This window comes from Dasypus novemcinctus, chromosome 9 (genome assembly GCF_030445035.2).
Source record: "Dasypus novemcinctus isolate mDasNov1 chromosome 9, mDasNov1.1.hap2, whole genome shotgun sequence".
NCBI classification, from domain to species: Eukaryota; Metazoa; Chordata; class Mammalia; order Cingulata; family Dasypodidae; genus Dasypus; species Dasypus novemcinctus.
Genome location: NC_080681.1, coordinates 111,073,438 through 111,094,739, shown reverse-complemented (window position 1 = coordinate 111,094,739; position 21,302 = coordinate 111,073,438). Strand labels below are relative to the sequence as shown.

At 47.0% G+C, this 21,302-nt stretch overlaps 1 pseudogene; it reads left to right on the top strand.

Moving 5' to 3' along the window:
* Positions 1–5,502: 5,502 nt before the first annotated feature.
* Positions 5,503–14,273, top strand: LOC101429390 (pleckstrin homology domain-containing family A member 3 pseudogene; annotated as a pseudogene).
* Positions 14,274–21,302: the final 7,029 nt, after the last annotated feature.

Genomic DNA, 21,302 nt, shown 5'->3' with positions numbered 1-21,302 from the left:
GTATAGCACGGCACTCCTTGCGCACATCAGCACTGCACGTGGGCCAGCTCATCACACAGGTCAGGAGGCCGGGGTTTGAACCTTGGACCTCCCATGTGGTAGGTGGATGCTTTATCCATTGAGCCAAATCCGCTTCCCCAGGAAAAGCAATTTTAAAGTGAATGTGATATTGCAACATACCCACCAGAAAGGCTAAAATGAAAACGGGATGTGTCAAGTGTTAATGAAGATGTAGAGGAACTGGAACTCCTGTGCACTCTCAGTGGGAGTCAAAACTGGTTCAGCCACTTTGGGAAATTGGTAGTATCCCTTAACGCTAAACATAGGAAATGCTATGACCCAATTTTTTTTTTTTCAATGGTCCTGTTCTTTATTTAGAAACCTGATTGTTCAGGAACGTGGCGGGTGCTTCTGCACCCTGCCCTTTTGGTTGGGATTGTGTCGGAAGTGGTGGGCAACTTTCTCCCAGTTCCTCAGCAGTGGAGGTAAAGGCTCTGCCACTTAGAAGCCCAAACTGTAGGGGACAGTGTGGACAGGGAAAGGGAGCAGGAAATCCCAAGGCAAGCCAATGGAAGAGGGTATGGTGAATTCAAGCAGCAACGGGGGCAGGGGAGGGGGGATATATATGTATATAATGGACAGAAATGTTCACCAAGACATCTATTCGAGTGTCTGTCACAGTCCCAAATTGGATACCACCCAATTTGTAATAGCCCCAAATTGGATACCACCCAAATACCCATTACAGCAGAATGGATATCTAATTGTGGTATATTCCCACAATGGAATACGATACAGCCCTGAGAATGAGTGGTCTACAACTACTTGCAAAAAAAACAAAACAAAACAAAACACTTTGGATGATACTCACAAATATAATGCTGGTACTTTATATAAAGTATGAAAACAGACTAAACTAATCTGCGTTCCTAGTGATTACCCCTGAGGGGCCTGAGTAGAAAGGGCCAAGTGGGGCTTCTGGTGCTAGCATGCTCTGTTTCTTGATCTGAATGCTGATACATAGGAATGTTCACTTTGAAAATTTATTGGGTTATATACTTAGGAATGTGAACTTTAAAAATTGGTTTAAAAAACTCATATATGGGAATCCTGTATTTTATAAATTTGTCCGTAAACCCACAATTTCTCTAATTGAAAAAATAAAAACCACTGCTTAAGAGAATGATCTGAATTGTGGAAAGATTTTACATATGTATATAGAATAAAGAAAAAAGAAAATCTATTGAAATAGTAAAAATGATGATCTTTTTCTTCAAAATTTTTGTCTTTTCCAAGTTTTCTTCAGTACAATTTTTGTAATTGGAAAAAATGTGTTTTTTTAAATGTAAGGAAACTAGATAGCATTTCAAGGAAAACAATATATGGAGGGGAAATAAGCTGTTAAAAATGAGTTCAAGAGGCAGAGGCTTGGGAAGTGGATTTGGTCCAACAGACAGGGCGACCGCCTACCACGTGGGAGGTCCACGGTTCAAACCCGGGGCCTCCTTGACCCGTGTGGAGCTGGCCCACGCGCAGCGCTGATGCGCGCAAGGAGTGCCTGCCACGCAGGGGCGTCCCTGCATAGGGGAGCCCCACGCGCAAGGAGTGCGCCCCGTAAGGAGAGCCGCCCAGCGCGAGAGAAAGTGCAGCCAGCCCAGGAATGGCACTGCACACGGAGAGCTGACGCAGCAAAATAACGCAACGAAACGAGACGCAGATTCCGGGTGCTGCTGACAAGAATGCAAGCGGACACAGAACAACACACAGCGAATGGACACAGAGAGAGACAACTGGGGAGGGGGCGGGGAAGGGGAGAGAAATAGATTTAAAATTTTTTTTTAAAAGGGGCAGAGGCTGTGCAACTCCTGAAGGCCAAGGAGCCTGCTGGCTGCCTCAGGGGTCTGGAGGCGTCTCAGCGCAGAGCCCGCCTTCCAAGGTCATCCAAACCTTCCTTTCCCAGGTGAGGAAGCTGAGGCCCAGGGAGCCCGCCTGGCTCACCCATGTCAACACAGGTAGCCAGAGGCGCTGCTGGCCCCCACTCCCAGCCCACTCTCCATTTCGTCACACTGGCCGGAGCTGGTCAACTCTGTCAGGAGAAGTCAGACGCCCCTGGTCCGCGAGGGGCTCCCGCAGGCCCCGGCAGCCTTGGGCCTCGGCAACCCCGTCGCGTTTCTGAGCTGCCAGCCCTGCCCTCTCCTGCCCCTCCCGGGGAAGACAGCTGAAAACACGCAAGCCCCCTCCTGAGAGCACCTGCTCCTCCCTGTTCCAGGAGACTGCCGTGGTGTTTCAAAAGAAAGGGAACTGGAAACGGACTTTGGCCCAGTGGTTAGGGCGTCCGTCTACCACATGGGAGGTCCGCGGTTCAAGCCCCGGGCCTCCTTGACCCGTGTGGAGCTGGCCATGCGCAGTGCTGATGCGCGCAAGGAGTGCCGTGCCACACAGGGGTGTCCCCCGCGTAGGGGAGCCCCACGCGCAAGGAGTGCACCCATAAGGAGAGCCACCCAGCGCGAAGGAGGGAGCAGCCTGCCAAGGAATGGCGCCGCCCACACTTCCTGTGCTGCTGACGACAACAGAAGCGGACAAAGAAACAAGATGCAGCAAAAAGACACAGAAAACAGACAACCAGGGGAAGGGAATTAAATAAATTAAAAAAAAAAAAAAAAAAAAGAAAGGGAACACTTGACTTGGTGTCTATTCCCAGCTACTCTTTTTTTTTTAAGATTTATTTATTATTTATTTCTCTCTCCTCCTCCCCCCACCACCCCAGTTGTCTGTTCTCTGTGTCTATTTGCTGCGTCTTCTTTGTCTGCTTCTGTTGTTGTCAGCGGCATGGGAATCTGTGTTTCTTTTTGTTGCATCATCTTGCTGTGTCAGCTCTCTGTGTGGGCGGCGCCATTCCTGGGCAGGCTGCACTTTCTTTCGCGCTGGGCAGCTCTCCTTACGGGGTGCACTCCTTGCGCGTGGGGCTCCCTATGCAGGGGACACCCCTGAGTGGCAGGGCACTCCTTGCGCGCATCAGCACTGCGCATGGGCCAGCTCCACACGGGTCAAGGAGGCCCGGGGTTTGAACCGCGGATTTCCCATGTGGTTGACGGACGCCCTAACCACTGGGCCAAGTCTGCCGCCCCCGACTACTCCTGAAAGCCTTTAGGGTGCCCAATCTCTCCTCTCCGTGATGCCTTTTCCCCCTCTTTCTGATTATGAAAGTAAACAAAAGCATTGAACCAGGAATCCATACATATGCCAAGTTAAAAAAAAAAGAAAGGAAGAAACAGACTAAGCTCTGTAGCACACTATCATTTATGGAGACCAGAAAATAGTGCAGTACATTTGACAAGGATACAATTACAGCCCAGGATGCTTATCAAACCAAAGAGGCACCCCAGAGGGGTGTCAGGAAGAACTGCTCCCAGCAATGGGAAGCTCTGTGAGACTTTAATCAGGGGCTGTGATAAGGCGTGGGGGAGCAGAACTCACCTCCCTGGGAGCCAGGGACAGCCAGCTTTTAAAGGTCTGGAAGAGGGTTGGAGAAGCCCTGGCTGATGGTAAGAGGGGCTGCCCACGAGGGGTGGGGGAGTGGGTTACTGAGGTTGCAGTTAGGACCGCTGGGTTCAGAATGTTTTCCTTTCCGGTAATTAGGCCACCCTGAGTCTGTTAGGACTAGGAAAGAGCAGGAGGGAGATAAGGAACTTCCAGATAGGAGGCTCTCAGGACTGGGTAGGTCTAGGACGTGTTTGATACTTAGATGACTTAGGGTCTGAAGTTGTCTTTCCCCCTTTTTCTCTCCCCCCATCTTTTTCCTTTTCTGAATTGTTCTTCTCTGGAGTTCCACCCCTGCAGGGCTGGTTTCAACACGTCAGGATGGGGAAGGGAGTAGGTAGGGGTGGGAGGAGTGAGGCTGGCCCTGGTCAAGAGAGAGACCGTCAGTCTAGGTCGGGTTGCTGGTGGTGGTGGTGGTGGTGATGGGGGGGGGTAGGAATGTGGATGAGAGAAACCCCACACATCAACGCCTCAGGTAAGAGAGGGGCCATGAGAGTGAGCCCTAGACGGGGGGCACCTGCTTGCCACAAATGTTGCATCTGAGGGTCTCCCCTAAAAAATGAATAATTCTCATTGCAGGCATTTAGGAAATTTAGAAAAAAATAGGGGAAAAACCAAAAATGTTCCCTGGTCTGACCACCGGGAGGTAAACTGCTCACTTAGGATGTGCTTCTCTCTAGGCTGCCACAGTGGTCTGTGCTGGAGGTATCGAGGGGCCCAGCACCCAGATGGGGCCAAGGGGCTCGGAGGAGAGCGAACATTTACGAGATGAATTAGAGAGTTGATCAAGAGGTTGGATTTGGGTTACGAGTATCTGAAAAGTGCCCTGGTAAAGAAATATTTAAGTGACCCTATTGAGAAATAAAAAGTATAACCTTGCAGGAAAAATATCTAACAAACCACTCCTGCCCCCACATCTGTAAATCAACCTGTGAGAACGTGGCCTTCACAGGAGAATATCAAACAAACAAACGACTCCTGCCCCCGCTTCTGTAATCTAACAAACCACTCCTGCCCCCCCACCCCCGCTTCTGTAAATCAGCCCACAAAAGCACGGCCTTGCCCCTGCCTTCTGCTTCTGTAACCCCGCTTGCAAAATTTCTCCTAGCAACGAGTTAGCCAATGAGCAAAAGTCATGCAGATCCCACATAAAATCCTATATAAACCTATGAAAACTGAAAAAAGGAGCTGAGAATTTGGAGATTTGCTCTCCTCTGGGCCTGTGCATAATAAATCTGTTGGTTCTCTCCGAGGCCGTCTTGGGTTTCTGCTGTGGTTCAGAGCTCCCGGCTTTGCTGCAACAAAACCCCTGCTGTTGTCGCTGGCTTTTTTGTCGGGGAGGGAATTCCTCCCCGTACCCCCGCCCCATCAGGGGAGGCATTCAGCCTTCAGGCCAAGCACCGTGGGTATTCAGCTGGCCTCTTTGCCCTTGCTTCATAGCCACAGCCCAAGAGGTAAATATTAACTCTATAAATAACTGCACTGGCAGGGGCTGAGGGCAGAGCTGAGTCTAACAGGCTCAGGGACCTGAGAGCGTTTAAAATATCCTTGATTCTCAGGCAGACTGGAACAGGAAGCTGTGGAAGCCAAAGATTAGGTTTGGATTGCCAATCAGTTCTGGCCGCGAGAAGCAACACTACACACACGTGAAGAGGTCTGGGCTGGGAAGCCAGAGGCGCCTGGGTTCTGTTCCCAGATCTGCCGTTGAACAGCTGTGTGGCCTTGGCACCTGCCCTGAACCTCCTGTTCCTATCTGTATGATGGACGTGACACTAATTCTACCTACCTAGTTGAAGTCATCAAAGGCAAAGAAGGTTTAGAAAGTACCACGAGAATATTAAGGAATAGGATAAACACAAGATAAATAAGACATAGTTGCTATCCACGATCTGAACAAAAAATTAGCCCATGAGAGAATCAATGTCAGGCATTGTAATCTTCATGAAAGCAGGTATCCTCGCTATGGCGTTTGCCACGCTAGCCCAGCCCCTGGCACAACTGCCCAGCCCATGGTAGGCATCAACAAGTATGTATCGAATTAATAAATGCTGAGTATCCATGGAATGGCAAAGAGGATAGGAATTTATGAGTTGTTTATGAGTAATATGTATTTCTGAGTTTTAAGTCTGACCTGTTTCTTAGCTCAGGAAGGCAGAATGGTACACAGAGAAAGAACACTGGACTGCAGCCAGGAGAACCTCTGTCCAGTTCTCAGTTCTACCCTAACTCCATGAGTTTGAGCAAAATCTCTTTTCTCTGACCACCATCCTCTTGTGTAAAATGAGCAGTTGGGTTTGGTAGGAATTTACTTTTCTTTGTGTTTTTTTTTAAACTGCAACCCATAAGAAATTCATTTTCATTTCATGTTATGACCCAGAACCCATATATTCTTTGTACACTGTATATAAAATTGCAACATCAGTTTCATGAAGCAATAATTACTCTCACTATATGGGTTGCACTCTGATATTTTCCTTTCTATTTTATTCTCTATTCTATTACAATAAAATATGCCATTTGTAATTAATGAACTCATTTTTATCACCCACTGATGGGTCAAAAATTACAATTTGAAAAATAATTGTTGGAGGATCTCCTCTCCAGGTCTGGAATTCTAATCTGCCTCCATATTCTTGCCTCCACGCCTTTGATTATGCAGTTCTCATAAGCTGTAATATCCTCTCCTTCCTGCTTCTTTATTTGATCTTGACTCTGTCTTCCAAGTCTAACACAAATTTTTTCTCCAACAGGAAGTGTTCCTGCTATGTCCCAAGTTCCACTTCTTTTCTTTTTAAAAATTATTTTTTATTTATTCCCCACTCCCCGCCCCAGTTGTCTGCTCTCTGTGTGCATTCACTGCGTGCTCTTCTGTGACTGCTTCTATCCTTATCAGCAGCATCAGGAATCTGTGTTTCTTTTTGTTGTTGCATTATCTTGTTGTGTCAGCTCTCCGTGTGTGCGTTGCCATTCTTGGGCAGGCTGCACTTTCTTTCACGCTGGGCGGCTCTCCTTATGGGGTGCACTCCTTGCACATGGGGCTCCCCTATGCGGGGGACACCCCTGCATGGCAGGGCATTCCTTGCGCACATCAGCACTGCGCATGGGCCAGCTCCACACGGGTCAAGGAGGCCCGGGGTTTGAACTGTGGACCTCCCATGTGGTAGGCGGACGCCCTATCCACTGGGCCAAGTCCGCCTCCCCAAGTTCCACTTCTTAATCTATTTTCCCCCCTTAAACGATCTTATCTGTCAATTAGCTGGAAGCTATTTATCTACTTATATATCTAGAAATGTGCTTGGAACTACCGGAAGTCAAAAGGCATGTGACACGCTCAGAGGTCCATGCACAGAGTTGAAGCGACAAGAAAGGCAGCTACTTTACCCGCCCCCCCTCCCAAAGAGCTGAAGGATTTCTGAGGAGCGGAGGGGGGCCAACGAGTACGCCTAAGACAAAAGCAGAGCCCAGGGGGAAGGGAGGTGCAGGAAGAACAATCTACTGAACAAAGAGAAACTCAAAGCCACCGCCAGCCCGCAGCAGGACTGAAGGGAAATAGGTCAGAGGGAGGTGCCTCCTGCTGCCTCCCGGGCTGAGTCACTGGTGATTCAGCAACCCCAGGGGCAGCGGCTGCTGTTTCCACTGTGGTCGGTGCCAAAGTGTCCAACTGGCTGGACACTTCTGACCCAGAGTTGGCCTGAGAAGTTGTGGATATGTTTATCTCGTACTTTCCAGGAAAAGAAAGCCGACTGAACTATTTCATGGTTTTCCGTCACAGGCTGATCAGGGCATAGGAAACAGTCAACAAGCAAGAGGTTGTGGGGAATACTTGGATGGATGAGGAAGCCACGGTGGAGGAGAAACTGGATCGGGGACCAAGTTCGAGGTCCGGCTCTGCCTCACTCTGGCTATGTGATCTTGAACAAGTGTGAGTCTTAGATTGCTCTCCTGTAAAATTAGAGGATGGGACAGACCATCCAGCTTTGACGTCTGTGCCAGACATACTCCCTGCCCTCAGAGTGTTGACAGTCCTGTTGGGAAGGTGAAACATTGGCCAAAAGGGGTCATGACGTCATTCAGCTCTTTATCCCCAGCAACTGGCTCTTGGCCCCTTGTAGGTACTTAGTAAACATCTATTGAATAAATGGATGGAAAATAATAATCTCCATGTATTGGGCTCTCATGTTGTGCTTTTCACAAATATTTTCTCATTTAATACTTATGACATTTAGCAGTAAGAATTACGTATTATACTATACTAGGTATGGAAATATTGTATTCCTCAGGATGGAGATAAGAGGAGCTTCAGGTGCTTTGTATAAAACCATGGAAGCCAGCTAGTAAGATAGGAAATCAATAGATGGATCTGGAACCTGGCAAGAAGTCCATGTGGACATCAATAACCCCAAGATGGCTGCTGGAAGACCCCCCCAAGATTCTGCCACTCAGTACAGGATTTCCTCCAGAAGCCAGGAGAAGCCAGAAGAAGCCCCATATATTCCCCAAGGACTTTATCATGGGGCCCTCACAGGAGATTGATGGGTGGGGTATTCAATCAAAACAGCAAACAGCTGGGACTCCTCCCCTGCCATTAGCAAAGGGGTGGAATAATTAACAGTTCAAAAAGCAGGCACGAGGCCTGAACATGCTCGCTTTCGCCTTTGGACCCCTGCTCCTGCCCTCTGCACCCTGCTCTCACCACTTTTCCTCTGCCATGATGGCCATGCAAGTAAAACCTGGGCATTTATAATCTATAATGGGGAACTGTAGTCTGTAAATCAGCCCATATTACCACTTTTCAGCCTCTTCCTCTCTACCTGGGACCCCTGATCAGTTATTTTCTCCCATTTTCTCATCCCTCCCTACCTGAACAAATTACTGGCCTAACTCATCTGATGTGCTCTTGAAATTCATTTTTGCAACATAGTCAAGAACCTAGACAAAATCCAGTAACACCATCATCCATGTGCCCTGGACTCTAATGTTCATAGGCTTGTACAGACCAGGAGGCAAATATCCCCCACCTCACCCCAGAGTTTCCAGTCCCACTTCCTCGCTTTGTATTTCTCCAAAGCACTTATTGTCATCCGATACACTGTATATTTCACTTATTTGTTCATTTGTCTGTTTCTCCTCCCTCAAATATAAACACAATGTAAGCAGGGATCCATGTCTGTTTTGGTAATGTTTACATCCCTGGTGCCCAGAACAGTGCTTGGTACATACTAAATGCTCAACTAATGTTTGTTGATTGAATAAACTAATGAAGGAATGAAGTCGTTGAGCACTGGAGAGATTAAATATAGTAATTTACTCAGGATCATCCAGCCAGCAAGAAGCAGAGCTGAACTTCAAACCCCCACCCCAGGGCCAATCTGGTTAATCCCTATCGTAACTGTCTCATTCATTCAATAAATATTTACTGAGAACCTAATTCCTCCTGGGCACTTTTCTAGGTGTTGGGGATACAGCAGTGAACAAATCAGGCAAAAATCCTTGTCCTTGAAGTACTTACCTCTTAGCATCCTCCTATATGAAAAGAGGTCTAACATTATAAAACTGGGGAAGCAGGTGCTGGCCTAAGTGCTGGGCCATGGCAGACGTGACTAGTCGATCAGGACTTTATTCCTGCTGAACCCAGATGCTGCCCATGGTCTTTCTCAGTGCAACACTCTAGGCTGCCACGGTCAACTGCCACGCTGGCACCAAGACAAACCCTATTCTCTATGTGTGACTAGGCATTGTCATCTCATCAACAAGGGCACAAGTCCCAACCCTGTGCAGAACCTCGGGATCAAAATGGAGGTCCCGTGGCCGGCACAGGACTGGGCGAACCTCCCAATGTTCTAGACAGTGTTTCCCTTATTCTTTTCCCTGAGCCCCAGGGTAATGGAGGGCCAGAGTCTGTTCAGGTTAAACCCAAAGGCCCAGGAGGTGATAGGCTATGTTATTGTATAACTTTGGGCAAGTCACTGCACCAATCTGGGCCTTAGTTTCCTCACTTATTAAATGGGGATAATATTTCTTTCCTCAAAGGGTTGATATGAGGATTACGTGGATTATGTGAAATAATTTATGCAAAGGACCGATCTTAATGTTTGGCACATAGCAGGCATTCAGTAAATGTTTGATGAGTGAATAAAGTCAGGCAGATTGTGTTTTATTTCCAGAGATGGCCTCAACAATATCTCCCATCCATATAACTTCGACATTCCTCCCTTCAAAACTAAGAAACCTTTTATGACTCTTTCAAATAATGGAATATGATATGATGCTATGTGACTTTTGAGGATGGGAATACTTGCTCTTGAAGCCTTTAGCCACCATGTAAGCAGCCTGACTACCCTGAGATCTCCACAATCAAACTGAGTTGTTGCTGGAAGGAATCTTTACATGAAGCTTTTCAGATACCCAAGCTCAAGAAAGGACTCTATTTCATACTGCCTTAGGAAACTCCCTGGATACCCACCCTCTACCCGCTCCTACCCCAGCCCCTGGCCCAGATTCTGCACTTCCATAGTTTTTAGACTGCTGGGTAACAGAAAGAGGACAGGGCTTGGATTCAGAAGTTTTGGGGTCAAGCCCTCCCCCACTGCTTACTAGCTGAGTGATGCCAGGTGAATCTGACTAGCTTATCCCTGGCCTTTATGAAATGGAGGTGTCATAGCTGCTAACATTTACTGAATGCTCTGCATGCTCTCTCCTGGGCATGGAGCCCTTTAAACAGATCACCTCCCTTAATCTTCGCCACCACCCAAAAAGATAAGGTTTATTGTTATCCCCATTTTACCAATGGGGAAACCGAGTCAGGGAGGTTAAATAACTTCCTACAGGATTATGCATCATCTAGTGGTAGAGCTGGGATCCAAGAACCAGGTTGCCTGGTTCCAGAGCTTGTGCTCTTACATCCATGTCGACCCAGTAGGCATGGGTAGAAACTCCAAGAAGCGTGTGAAAGTACATGAAAGGGCCTCTGTAAACGGAAGTGCCGTGCGCAAGGGTGAGGAGACGTGTTTATAGTTATTTCCAACTCCCTTACAGGACTTGGCCTGTGTATTAATCTGCCAAAAAGGCACCAATGCAAGGTACCAGAAGTCTGTTGGCTTTTATAAACGGTATTTATTTGGGGTAAAAGCTTAGAGTCTCAAAGCCATGAAAAGTCTAACTCAAGGCGCCATCCGAGGTGCAGCCACGTGTTGAAGCAAGATGGTGGGCGGCTCTGCCTGGTCTCTCCTTCCTCTCCAGGCTTCCTCTTCCTCTTGAGCTCTGTGGACCCAGTGTCTTGAGGCTTCATGCTTAAGTGATCCTTAGTGCCCTCTCTCCTGGCATAGGGCTTGTTTCTTTCTGGACCTTCTATATCAGTCTTGGCCATTCTGCTTTCTTCCCCATTTGGGCTGTAAACTATCAGGCAAAATGGCTCAATTCTCCCCAGGGCCTCAGCTGTTTGAGCCTTCTCCTTTCTGTCACAGGGCAGGATCAAAGATGACAGACCTTTCTTTCCCTGTGCCTCTTTGTGAATATCCATTTATATCAGACCCAGCAAGGGGACGTAACAGAAAGAGTACTGAGTTATGCCCTGCTCATATGGTCAAATCAAAAAGCCTTAAAAGCAATCTTTTTTTTTTCAGTTTCTTTTTTTTTTTTAGGAGGTACTGGGGATTGAATCCAGGACCTTGTACATGGGAAGCAGGTGCTCAACCACTGAGCTACAGGCATTCCCTGCAAAGGGCAATCTTAACAGGTAATCTAATCAAAGGTCCCTCAACTGAATTTAACACAAAGAAAGGGTATCACACCCAGAGGAACAGATTAGTTTACAAACATAATCTTCCTCTTTTTGGGATTCATAAATAATCTCAAACTGCCACACTCTGTTCAGCCTTATGTTATGGATAGTTGCTCCTGGTTCTGAACCCCACAGTCAAAGCTCCTTAAAAGCAAGGTCCATGTCTTGATTCCTCTCTGTGCCCTGTACGGAGTCTCGTCCAGTGCCAAGGACTGAACTGGGGCTCTGAAATTTTTTTTTAATTGGGTGGATTCCTCTTTGTTAATCCAAAGCAATAGTGCAATCATATCTACTCATGAAAATGTAATGTAAACAAGAACACCTTTTAAAAACGTTTGAAAAAGTCTCAACATTCCTGAAACACTTCTAACTCAAACTTTCTATTCTGGGCTTTAAAAGTCAACTCAAGCAGTGCTCCAAAATGTATTCATCAAATGCAATAAATGTGCCACACTGATGAAAGAGGTGGGGTGGGGAGTGGGAGGAAAAGAGGTGGGGTGGGGAGTGGGGTATATGGGAACCTTATATTTTTTAATGTAACATTTTGTGTGATTATGTATCTTTTCTTAAAAAAGAGAATAAAAAATGGCAAAGCAAAAAAAACTTTAAAAAAGTCAACTCAACCTTTTCTTTCTGAGTCTGCAGACATGGTCACAAAAGAAGGGGCAAAAAGAGAAGCCGTCTTCTTCAGACTCTCGCTGACACGTTCCTCAGGGTGGGAAGGAGGCCATCCATTCGTAAGTGGCAGGATCTGGCTGGGGAGGAGGCAGAAGCGGGGTTATTTGAAAGCAGACTCTCTCAGGTCAAGGCGTTCGGTGGAAACTTGTTTTGCAAGGTTCTCTTATGTGTGACCTGACCCAGAAACTCTGGAGGACTTCAAGAGAGGTTGTGATGTTACGAGGCAGCCTACCCGTGAAATTAGGTCCAGAAGCCTCCCTCCAGCTGAGGCTCTTACAGCAGCCTCGAGGACTTAAACAGTTTCCAGTGGAGCAGGGAGGGAAGTTCTTCCACGTTTGAGTTAGTGAGTTTGTCTTTCCTTTTCCACATTGGGTAGCAAACTGCTATAACAGGCTGATTTTTTTTTTTTTTGGAAGATTTATTTTATTTATTTCTCTCCCCTTCCCCCCCTCCCCCCCCAGTTGTCTGTTCTCTGTGTCCATTTGCTGTGTGTTCTTCTTTTTGTCTGCTTCTGTTCTTGTCAGTGGCAGGGGAATCTGTGTTTCGTTTTTGTTGTTGTTGTTGCGTCATCCTGCTGATGTCAGCTCTCCGTGTGTGCGGCGCCATTCCTGGGCAGGCTGCACTTTCTTTCGCGCTGGGCAGCGCTTCTTACGGGGCGCACTCCTTGTACGTGGGGCTCCCCTATGCGGGGGACACCCCTGCGTGGCAGGGCACTCCTTGCGCGCATCAGCGCTGTGCATGGGCCAGCTCCACACGGGTCAAGGAGGCCCGGGGTTTGAACCGCGGACCTCCCATGTGGTAGGCGGGCACCCTAACCACTGGGCCAAGTCTGCTTCCCTAACAAGCTGATATTGAACCCAACTAGAGGGGTTTCTCAAACTCACTCGGCCAGCACTGAACACGACCTGAAAGAGCTCATTCTTTTCCTGAGACTTTTTGAAAATCATTAAGCTAAGCTTCAATTGATAATCAACAACATTTCACATACATCTGAGATAGTGTGCATGGATAGCACAATGGCAAAAAGCACAGCTTTGGATTGGGGTGGGCTAGATTTGGGTCCCAGCTCCATTATTGCTTAACTGTGGGGTCATAAGTGAGTTTGTTTAAATTCTTTTCAAAAAACCTCTTTAGACCTCAGTTCCCTCTAGTACAACATGGGTTGTTGTGAGGATTAAATGAGTATAGATAAGGGGAGCCCAGGGGAAGGAAGGCCGGCGGGGAGGAGCAACCCTGGGGTGCTCCAGCAGTAGGGGTACCGTGGGCACGGAGCTGGAGGCTGGCTGTGGCCCCGCTGCGGCCCCCCGGGAGACGCCTGAGCCCGCACTGCACTGCCCCCAGCTCCGCGCGGCGCCCCCAGCCCGGCCTCTAAGGGCTGCTGGGTGCCTGCCCAGGCGGGCCTGGAAGAGCCTGGAAGGGTCGGCCTGGGCTCTGCGCCTGCCCCCCGCCGCGGCGCGGGGCTCTGAAGGGTGCAGGGGCTTCAGCACAAGGCGACTATCTCCTGGTTTGTTTTAGATAATGGCATCCTGTCCTGATTCACAGGATGATGCTTGCAAAGGGAGCCAAGGAAGTATAAAGAGGGCAGTTTGTGAAATTAAAGCTCATTCAGCAGACAACACAAGAGTGGAATTATTTGCACAGGAAAGTGGTGAATGTGGCTGGAAGAGCGGTGGCTGGCTGCCCTGGGGAGCTCTGAAGCCTGTTTGATACCAGGACTGAAAACGGAAAAGATATAACTGAAACCACTTGCTGAAGTCCAAAATGTCTGATCTCCACCTCTTCTGTGACCTCCTAAGACAGCAAGTTCATGCAACCTAAGAGTTTGTTCACCATGATGAGTGTCATCTGCCTTCTAGCATGGAGCACATGAACGAAACCTCTTCTTTGCTTTGTGCCACCTGTAGCATTTGTCACCACACTTGAGGACTGTGTGAAGACAGTGCATGCCAAGTTTAAACCCAAGAGGTTTCAACTGCCCTGGCCCGACCCCTTGGTTTCTCCAGTGTCACTTTCTCCTGTTGAAATGGTGACGCGTTCTATTAGCCACCCTGGTTCTCGCAGTTCCAAGAGGAGCAGCCACTCTATAAAAGAGCCAGGATCTACACATGACCGGCTATGCTGCGACGCCCAAGCACCTCCACCTAGACTCTTGTAATGACGTTCCCTTGCAGTCCCAGCCAGGCCCATTCACTGGTCAAGGGGTACGCCTAACGGCGATTTGGCATCTGTACACTTTCCTGCAGAAAGCAGGTTTACGCACCAACCCCCCATCTGAATCGGGAGACCCTCTTCCATCCTCCTCCTCAGGAAACGTCCTCTAAGAATTGTTAAGCAAAAGCTGCTGTAATTAAACTATTGCTATATGAGTAGTTTCTCCTTAGATTTTCTCTACCCTTTGTAGACTACTGTAAACAAATAGACAAAGAAAAAAAACCCACCTACATACCTTTGAAGTGTATTTTCTATTTATATAGTTTATTTTCAACAGTATTTTCCTATTAACTTATAGACACAAGGCTTCAGTTTGACAGACATGTGATATATATAACTTATGTCATGGACCAAAAAAATGGTCACTTTACCACAGCTAAAAATGAGTTGCAATAGTAACCCGATGGTGGCTGTATTGTATTCCTTTAAGCAAAAAGGAAATACTTAATATTCTAAGTGTTTTTAATCGAAATACAATGACATATTGAGGATTAAAAACAACAGCAAGTGATATTGCCCTTCATATGTGAAGTTGACACTATTCATTTGTCAATACCAAATGTGGGGGAAGCGGACTTGGCCTGATGGATAGGGCGTCCGTCTACCACATGGGAGGTCCGTGGTTCAAACCCCGGGCCTCCTTGACCCGTGTGGAGCTGGCCCATGCGCAGTGCTGATGCGCGCAAGGAGTGCCTGCCACGCAGGGGCGTCCCCCCCCGCGTAGGGGAGCCCCACGCGCAAGGAGTGCACCCCATAAGGAGAGCCGCCCAGCGCGAAAGAAAGTGCAGCCTGACCAGGAATGGCGCCGCCCACACGGAGAGCTGACACAACAAGATGACGCAGCAAAAAGAAACACAGATTCCTGTTGCTGCTGATAAGGATAGAAGCGATCACAGAAGAACACACAGCGAATGGACACAGAGAGCAGACAACTGGGGGGCGGGAGGGGAGAGAAATAAATAAAAATAAATCTTTAAAAAACAAAAGAAAACAAAAACTGATTACATTCTAACTTTTGTGACCTACCAAATTCAGGATGTGTATACATTATTTACATTGTTGCAGAAAAGACCTTGTTTGCTTGTACCAGAGAAATAAATGACTTTCAATGCAGGAGGATTTTAGTGCTTTTTTTCTAAAATACACATTAAGCTGCTGTTGTAAGGTATTAATGTTTGCAGCTCTTTAGATTATATAGAGACATTTTTGGTTTATGAATATTTATACAAAATAGAAACTCATCACTAGAAAACGGCATAATTTAATGAAAGAACAAATACCATTTTTTGGTAGTGCCTGCCCATATGTGTTGTCAGCATTTGCCTTTAAATTGTTTTTTTCTTCTCCCCTTTTCTCTCCTCTTTGTGTCCATTCGCTGTGTGATCTTCTGTGTCTATTTCTCTTTTTGTCTTCTCTTTTTGTTTTTGTTTCCTCCTCTAGGATTCATTGGGATTCAATCCTGGGGACCTCCGATGTGGAGAGAGGTTCCCTGTCACTTGCACTACCTCAGTTCCTGGTTTCTGTTGTGTCTCGCCTTGACTATCCCCTTCGTCTCTCTTTTTTGTTGCGTCATCATCTTGCCGTGTGGTTTGCCAGGAGGCCCCAGGGATTGAACCTGGGTTCTCCCATATAGTAGACGGAAGCCCAATCACTTGAGCCACATCCACTTCCCGCAAATTGATTTTTTAAAAAATATTTTATTTTTTAATTACCTTTTTTTAAAGTTAATAGATCACACAAAAAGTTACATTAAAAAACATAAGAGGTTCCCATGTAACCCACTCCCCACCCTCATCATTTTTTTTAATTGTATTTTTTGAAGATACACAGATCACAAAAAATGTTACATTAAAAAATATAAGAGGTTCCCATATACCCCCCACCCCCCTCACCCCACTCCTCCCACATCATCATCCTCTTTCATCATTGTGGCACATTCATTGCATTTGGTGAAAACATTTTGGAGCACTGCTGCACCACATGGATAATAGTTTACATTGTAGTTTATGCTCTCCCCCAGTCCATTCAGTGGGTTATGGCAGCATATATAATGTCCAGCATCTGTCCCTGCAGTATCATTTAGGACAACTCCAAGTCCCGAAAATGGCCCCATATCCCACCTCTTCTTCCCTCTCCCTGCCCTCAGCAACTACCATGGCCACTTTCTTCACATCAATGCTATGTTTTCTTTGTAAATTGTTTTTTGAATTCACTTTGGAGTGATGGTTTTGTCTGAATTCTTCGATGAGGAACTCTTTAAAACAACCGGTTTGGTGTTTTTAAGTTAATTGGATGATTAAAAAAAAAAAAAGAATATCTATACCTATGGCTTCGTGGATTAAGTCCTGCGTGCGTGCTCACTGTGGTGGTAGGCAGCCTCTGAGATAGCCTGTTACCCCTGCCTCCTGGGACTCACACCCGTTGTGTTCTCTCTTCTGCTTGGGAATGGGCTGGACCTAGTGACTTTTAATGAACAGAATACAGCAGAAGTGATGGGAGGGCACTTCTGAGATTAGGCTGTAAAAAAGATGGCGGCTTCCGCCTTGCTAGCTCTCGCCCTCTTTCACTCCTCCCAGCCACCAGTCAGCGAGGACCTAGGCCTACGAACAGCCCTGGGAGGGGGTTTGGAAGCAGATCCTCTCCACTGGAGCCTTGAAATGACTGCAGCCCCAGCTGACACCTTCACTGAAATCTTGTGAGGGACCCTGAGCCAGAGGACTCAGGGGCGTTGCACCCAAGATTCTCCACCCAAAGAAACTGAGATTTTAAATGCTTGTTTTAAGCTACTAAGTTTGGGGGGAATGGGTAATTTGTTATACAGAGATAAATAAGTAGGACAGCTATTATTATTTTTCCAAAAATGGTTTAATATTGAACATGCTACTTTATAATCTTTTTTTTTCCTGGTCCACTTAGCAATATAACTTGACCTTTCCCCGTTAAAAATCATACTTTCTACAGCTTGATTTTTTAAGCCATAGAATGGATAGTATGGATGCATAATTAATTATCTAGGGCCATGCCTTTGCCATACATGCATTATAGTAAATTTTTAAGAGTGTTGGAATAGGCTGGATATCAGTTAAAGAAATGTATGGAGGTATATGGACAGCCATAAAGGCATTTTTTCCCCTTATTTTTTATTTTGAGGTACCGGGGGCTGGGGATTGAACCTGGGACTTTGTATGTGGAAAGCTATCACTCAACCACTGAGCCACATCAGCTTCCCAGAGTTGGTTTTGTTGTTTGTTTTGCTTGATTGTTTTTTTTGTTTGTTTCTGCAGGAGGCACCAGGAATTGAACTAGGGACCTCCCATATGGGAGGTGAGCACTCAACTGTTTGAACCACATCCACTCCCCATAATGGGATTTTCTCTGAGCTTCCAGGAACATCCCTGTAAATAGATCCTAATCCTTTTATGTGTCTGAGGCCTTGAAAAGGAAGGAAGGAAGAGAGGGAAGGCCTGGGGTACTAGTTTTGCCAGCATCTTACCAATAAGGGCTGCCAAAGGGAAAACCCTGACCCACAGCATTTGGTGGCACTTGTGCAAGCCCATACCTGCTTCAGAGTCCTTCAAATGCAGATAGCTATCACAGGACTGTTAGGTATCCCAGTTGATCTCGATTTAATTTCTTCCATATTTTAGGGCCATATAAGCAAATATATTACTCCTTTTAGATCAGGCAAGAGAGATCCTTGCCCTGAGCCCCACTTGTTAGAGGGCCCCATGTCACAAACATTTGTAAAATAAATTCACTACATAAGAGAGAAAAAATGAAATGGCAGAATCAAAAGACAAAAAAAAAAAAAATAGTTAAGAATGATATATACAACTGGACAATTATCACTCTATCTTGAAATGAACGAATATAGAGATGAAAACTAGAATGTCTGAATAAACCTATTTCTCCCGACCATAGATTCATAAGGGTCAAATATCATGTGGTCACATGGGTTGCTCTGTATGATAAGAACACATGGGGGCCCACTGGGTGGACTGTGGGAGAGTGTGGACTATGGTGTGGACCATTGACCATGAGGTGCAGCGGTGCTCAGAGATGTATTTATCAAGTGCAACGAATGTCTCATGATGATGGAGGAGGTTGTTGTTATGGGGGGAGGAGTGGGGTGAGGGGGGTGGGGAGTATATGGGACCTCATATTTTTTTAATGTAACATTAAAAAAATAAACAAAGACAAAAAAAAAGAACACATGGGGGAAGCAGATGTGGCTCAAATGATTGAGCCCCCGCCTACCACATGGGAGGTTCCTGATTCAGTTCCTGGTGCCTCCCAAAGAAGACAACGAGCCAGCACAATGGGCAGGTGTGGAAAGCTGATCCAACATGAGACACAAGAAGAAAAAACATAATGAGAGACACAACAAAGCAGGGAGCATGGTTTCCCAGTGCCTCCTAAAGAAGATGAGCAAGACAGCGAGCTGATGCAATGGGCAGGCACAATGAGCTGATACAACAAGATGATGCAACAAGAGACACAGAAAGAAAAACAATGAGAGACACAGCAAAGCAAGGAGCGGAGGCGGCTCAAGCAAATAGGTATCTCCCTCCCCCATTGGAGGTCCTGGGTTTGGTTTCCGGTGCCTCCTAAAGAAACAAGGAGGACGAACAGACACAGCAAGTGCAAACAATGAGGGGGTAGAGAGAAAAAAATAAATCTTTAAAAACAAAAAAGAACATATGGGGAGAGCAGATGTGGTTCAAGCGGTTGAGCACCTGCTTCCCACCTGGGAGGTCTCAAGTTCAGTTCCCAGTGCCTCCTAAAAACAAAACAAAAAATGACAACAACAACAAAACCAAACAGCAAACGAATGAAAAAACCAACTTAGGGGAACTGATGTGGCTCAGTGGTTAAACGCTGGTTTCCCACATACAAGGTGCAGGGTTCAATCCCTGGCCCTAGTACCTCAAAAGGAAAAAGAAACCAGAAAACACATGGGCACGTTTGTCCCTCAGGATCCAGTGCTCAATGCTGACACATCACAACCTGTAACTCTCAAAACTCACTCTCATGACTGACACTGCTCAGGCCCCAGGGAAACAGGTCTTTACTTGTCTTGTCCTAAGACCTTGAAATAAAAGGCATGAAGGCTTGCGGTTGACCTGGTCACTAGGAATGTAAATTTGTCAAGGTGGGAAGACAGAACGTCTTTTATTTAAATGTCTGTTAGCTTGTCCCTTCTAAACGTTTAGACAACTGCTCGGTGGGCCTCCATTGGCTCTCTCGCCTCATACCTCTTGTCAGTCCAGGTTCAGTGAGGCTCAGAGACAGACCACAGTTCAAGCAGAGAAGTTCATTAGATCCCTGGCATGGTGGGGACCTGCAGCGAGACTTCGGCCTGCCCAGGCTGAGATTGCTCCTTCTGAGCTGGTGTAACCGGGTGGGTTTACAGAAGGGGTGTGTCCATGTGGCACGCAGATAGGGCGTGGAAGTTTACAGACTTTTCCCATTTGGGAGGAGGTCTTGGGGAGGGGGAGAGGGAAGTGTTGGAATGTCCAACAGGGCGTTTGATAATCTTTGATAGTCTCATGGTTGGCTTTGAGATTAGTACACCCTGTTGGATTAGGAAAGGGCGTGGGCATTTTGGGCCATCTGTTATGGGGCAGGGGAGACCTGCCGGTGCTGCCCTGTGCCACCCGGAGGCAGGGGTGTGTGTGTGTGTGGTTATTTTGCCAAATGGGGCTAACACCTCTCAGAAGTTGGGAACAGGCCTCAGAAGTATAACAGTACGTAGGAAAAGCATGGTATAAATAAGTATCTTTAATTTACTTCTTAGTCTCCCTTTCAGTCTCCCTTTCAGTGGGTCTTTTCAGTCACTGGATGAAAACTGGGGGAGGCAGGGAGTGCTTTTTGCTCATTCCTACACAGGGTTGATGTTCACCAGTTTGCTTTGGATGGCCCTACTGAAGCTGGCTAGCAAGACAGGGAACCAATAGATGGATCTGGAACCTGGCAAGACATCCACGTGGGCACCAATATCCCCCAGATGGATGCTGGAAGACACCCCCCACCCACACACACACACAAGATTCTGCTCCTCAGAACAAGACTTCCTCCGGAAGCCAGGAGAAGCCCAGGATATTCCCCAAGGACTTCATCACTGGGCCCTCCCAGGGGATTGATGGGTGGGGTAATCAAGCAAAATAGCAAACAGGGAAGCAGACTTGGCCCAGTGGTTAGGGCGTCCGTCTACCACATGGGAGGTCCGCGGTTCAAACCCCGGGCCTCCTTGATCCGCGTGGAGCTGGCCCATGCGCAGTGCTGATGCGCACAAGGAGTGCCCTGCCACGCAGGGGTGTCCCCGGCGTAGGGGAGCCCCACGTGCAGGGAGTGCGCCCCGTAAGGAGAGCCGCCCAGCGTGAAAGAAAGAGCAGCCTGCCCAGGAATGGCACCACACACACAGAGAGCTGACACAGCAAGATGATGCACCAAAAAGAAACACAGATTCCCGTGCCGCTGATAAGGACAAAAGCAGTCACAGAAGAAAACAAAGAGAATGGACACCGAGAGCAGACAGCTGAGGGTGGGGGGTGAAGGGGAGAGAAATTTAAGAAAAAATCTTAAAACAACAACAACAACAACAAAAAAGCAGCAAACAGCTGAACTCCTCCCCTGCCATTAGCAAAGGGGTGGAATAATTAATGGCTTAAAAAGCAAGCACGGAGACCTCTTGCTCTCTTGCCTTTACCTTGTCCCAGTGCCAGTCCCAGTGCCCATCCTGCCCTGTTCCTGCCTTCTGTGCCCTGGTCTCACCATTTTCCCCCTGCCATGGTCACCACATAAGTAAAACCTGAGCATTTATAATCCATAATGGGGAACGGTAGTCTGTAAATCAGCCTGCTTTATCACTCTTCAGCCCCTTCCTCTCTACCCGGGACCCCTGAGTGGTTATTTTCTCCCATTTCTCTTCCCTCCTTACCTTAATAAATTACTGGCCTAACTCACATGACGTACTCTTGAAATTCCTTTCTGCAGCATAGTCAAGAACCTAGACAAAATCCGGTTACACTACCGGTTTTTAAATTTGTCATTACTTGAGGGTCTGTTCTGATTGTTTGGTGCCTGTGGTATA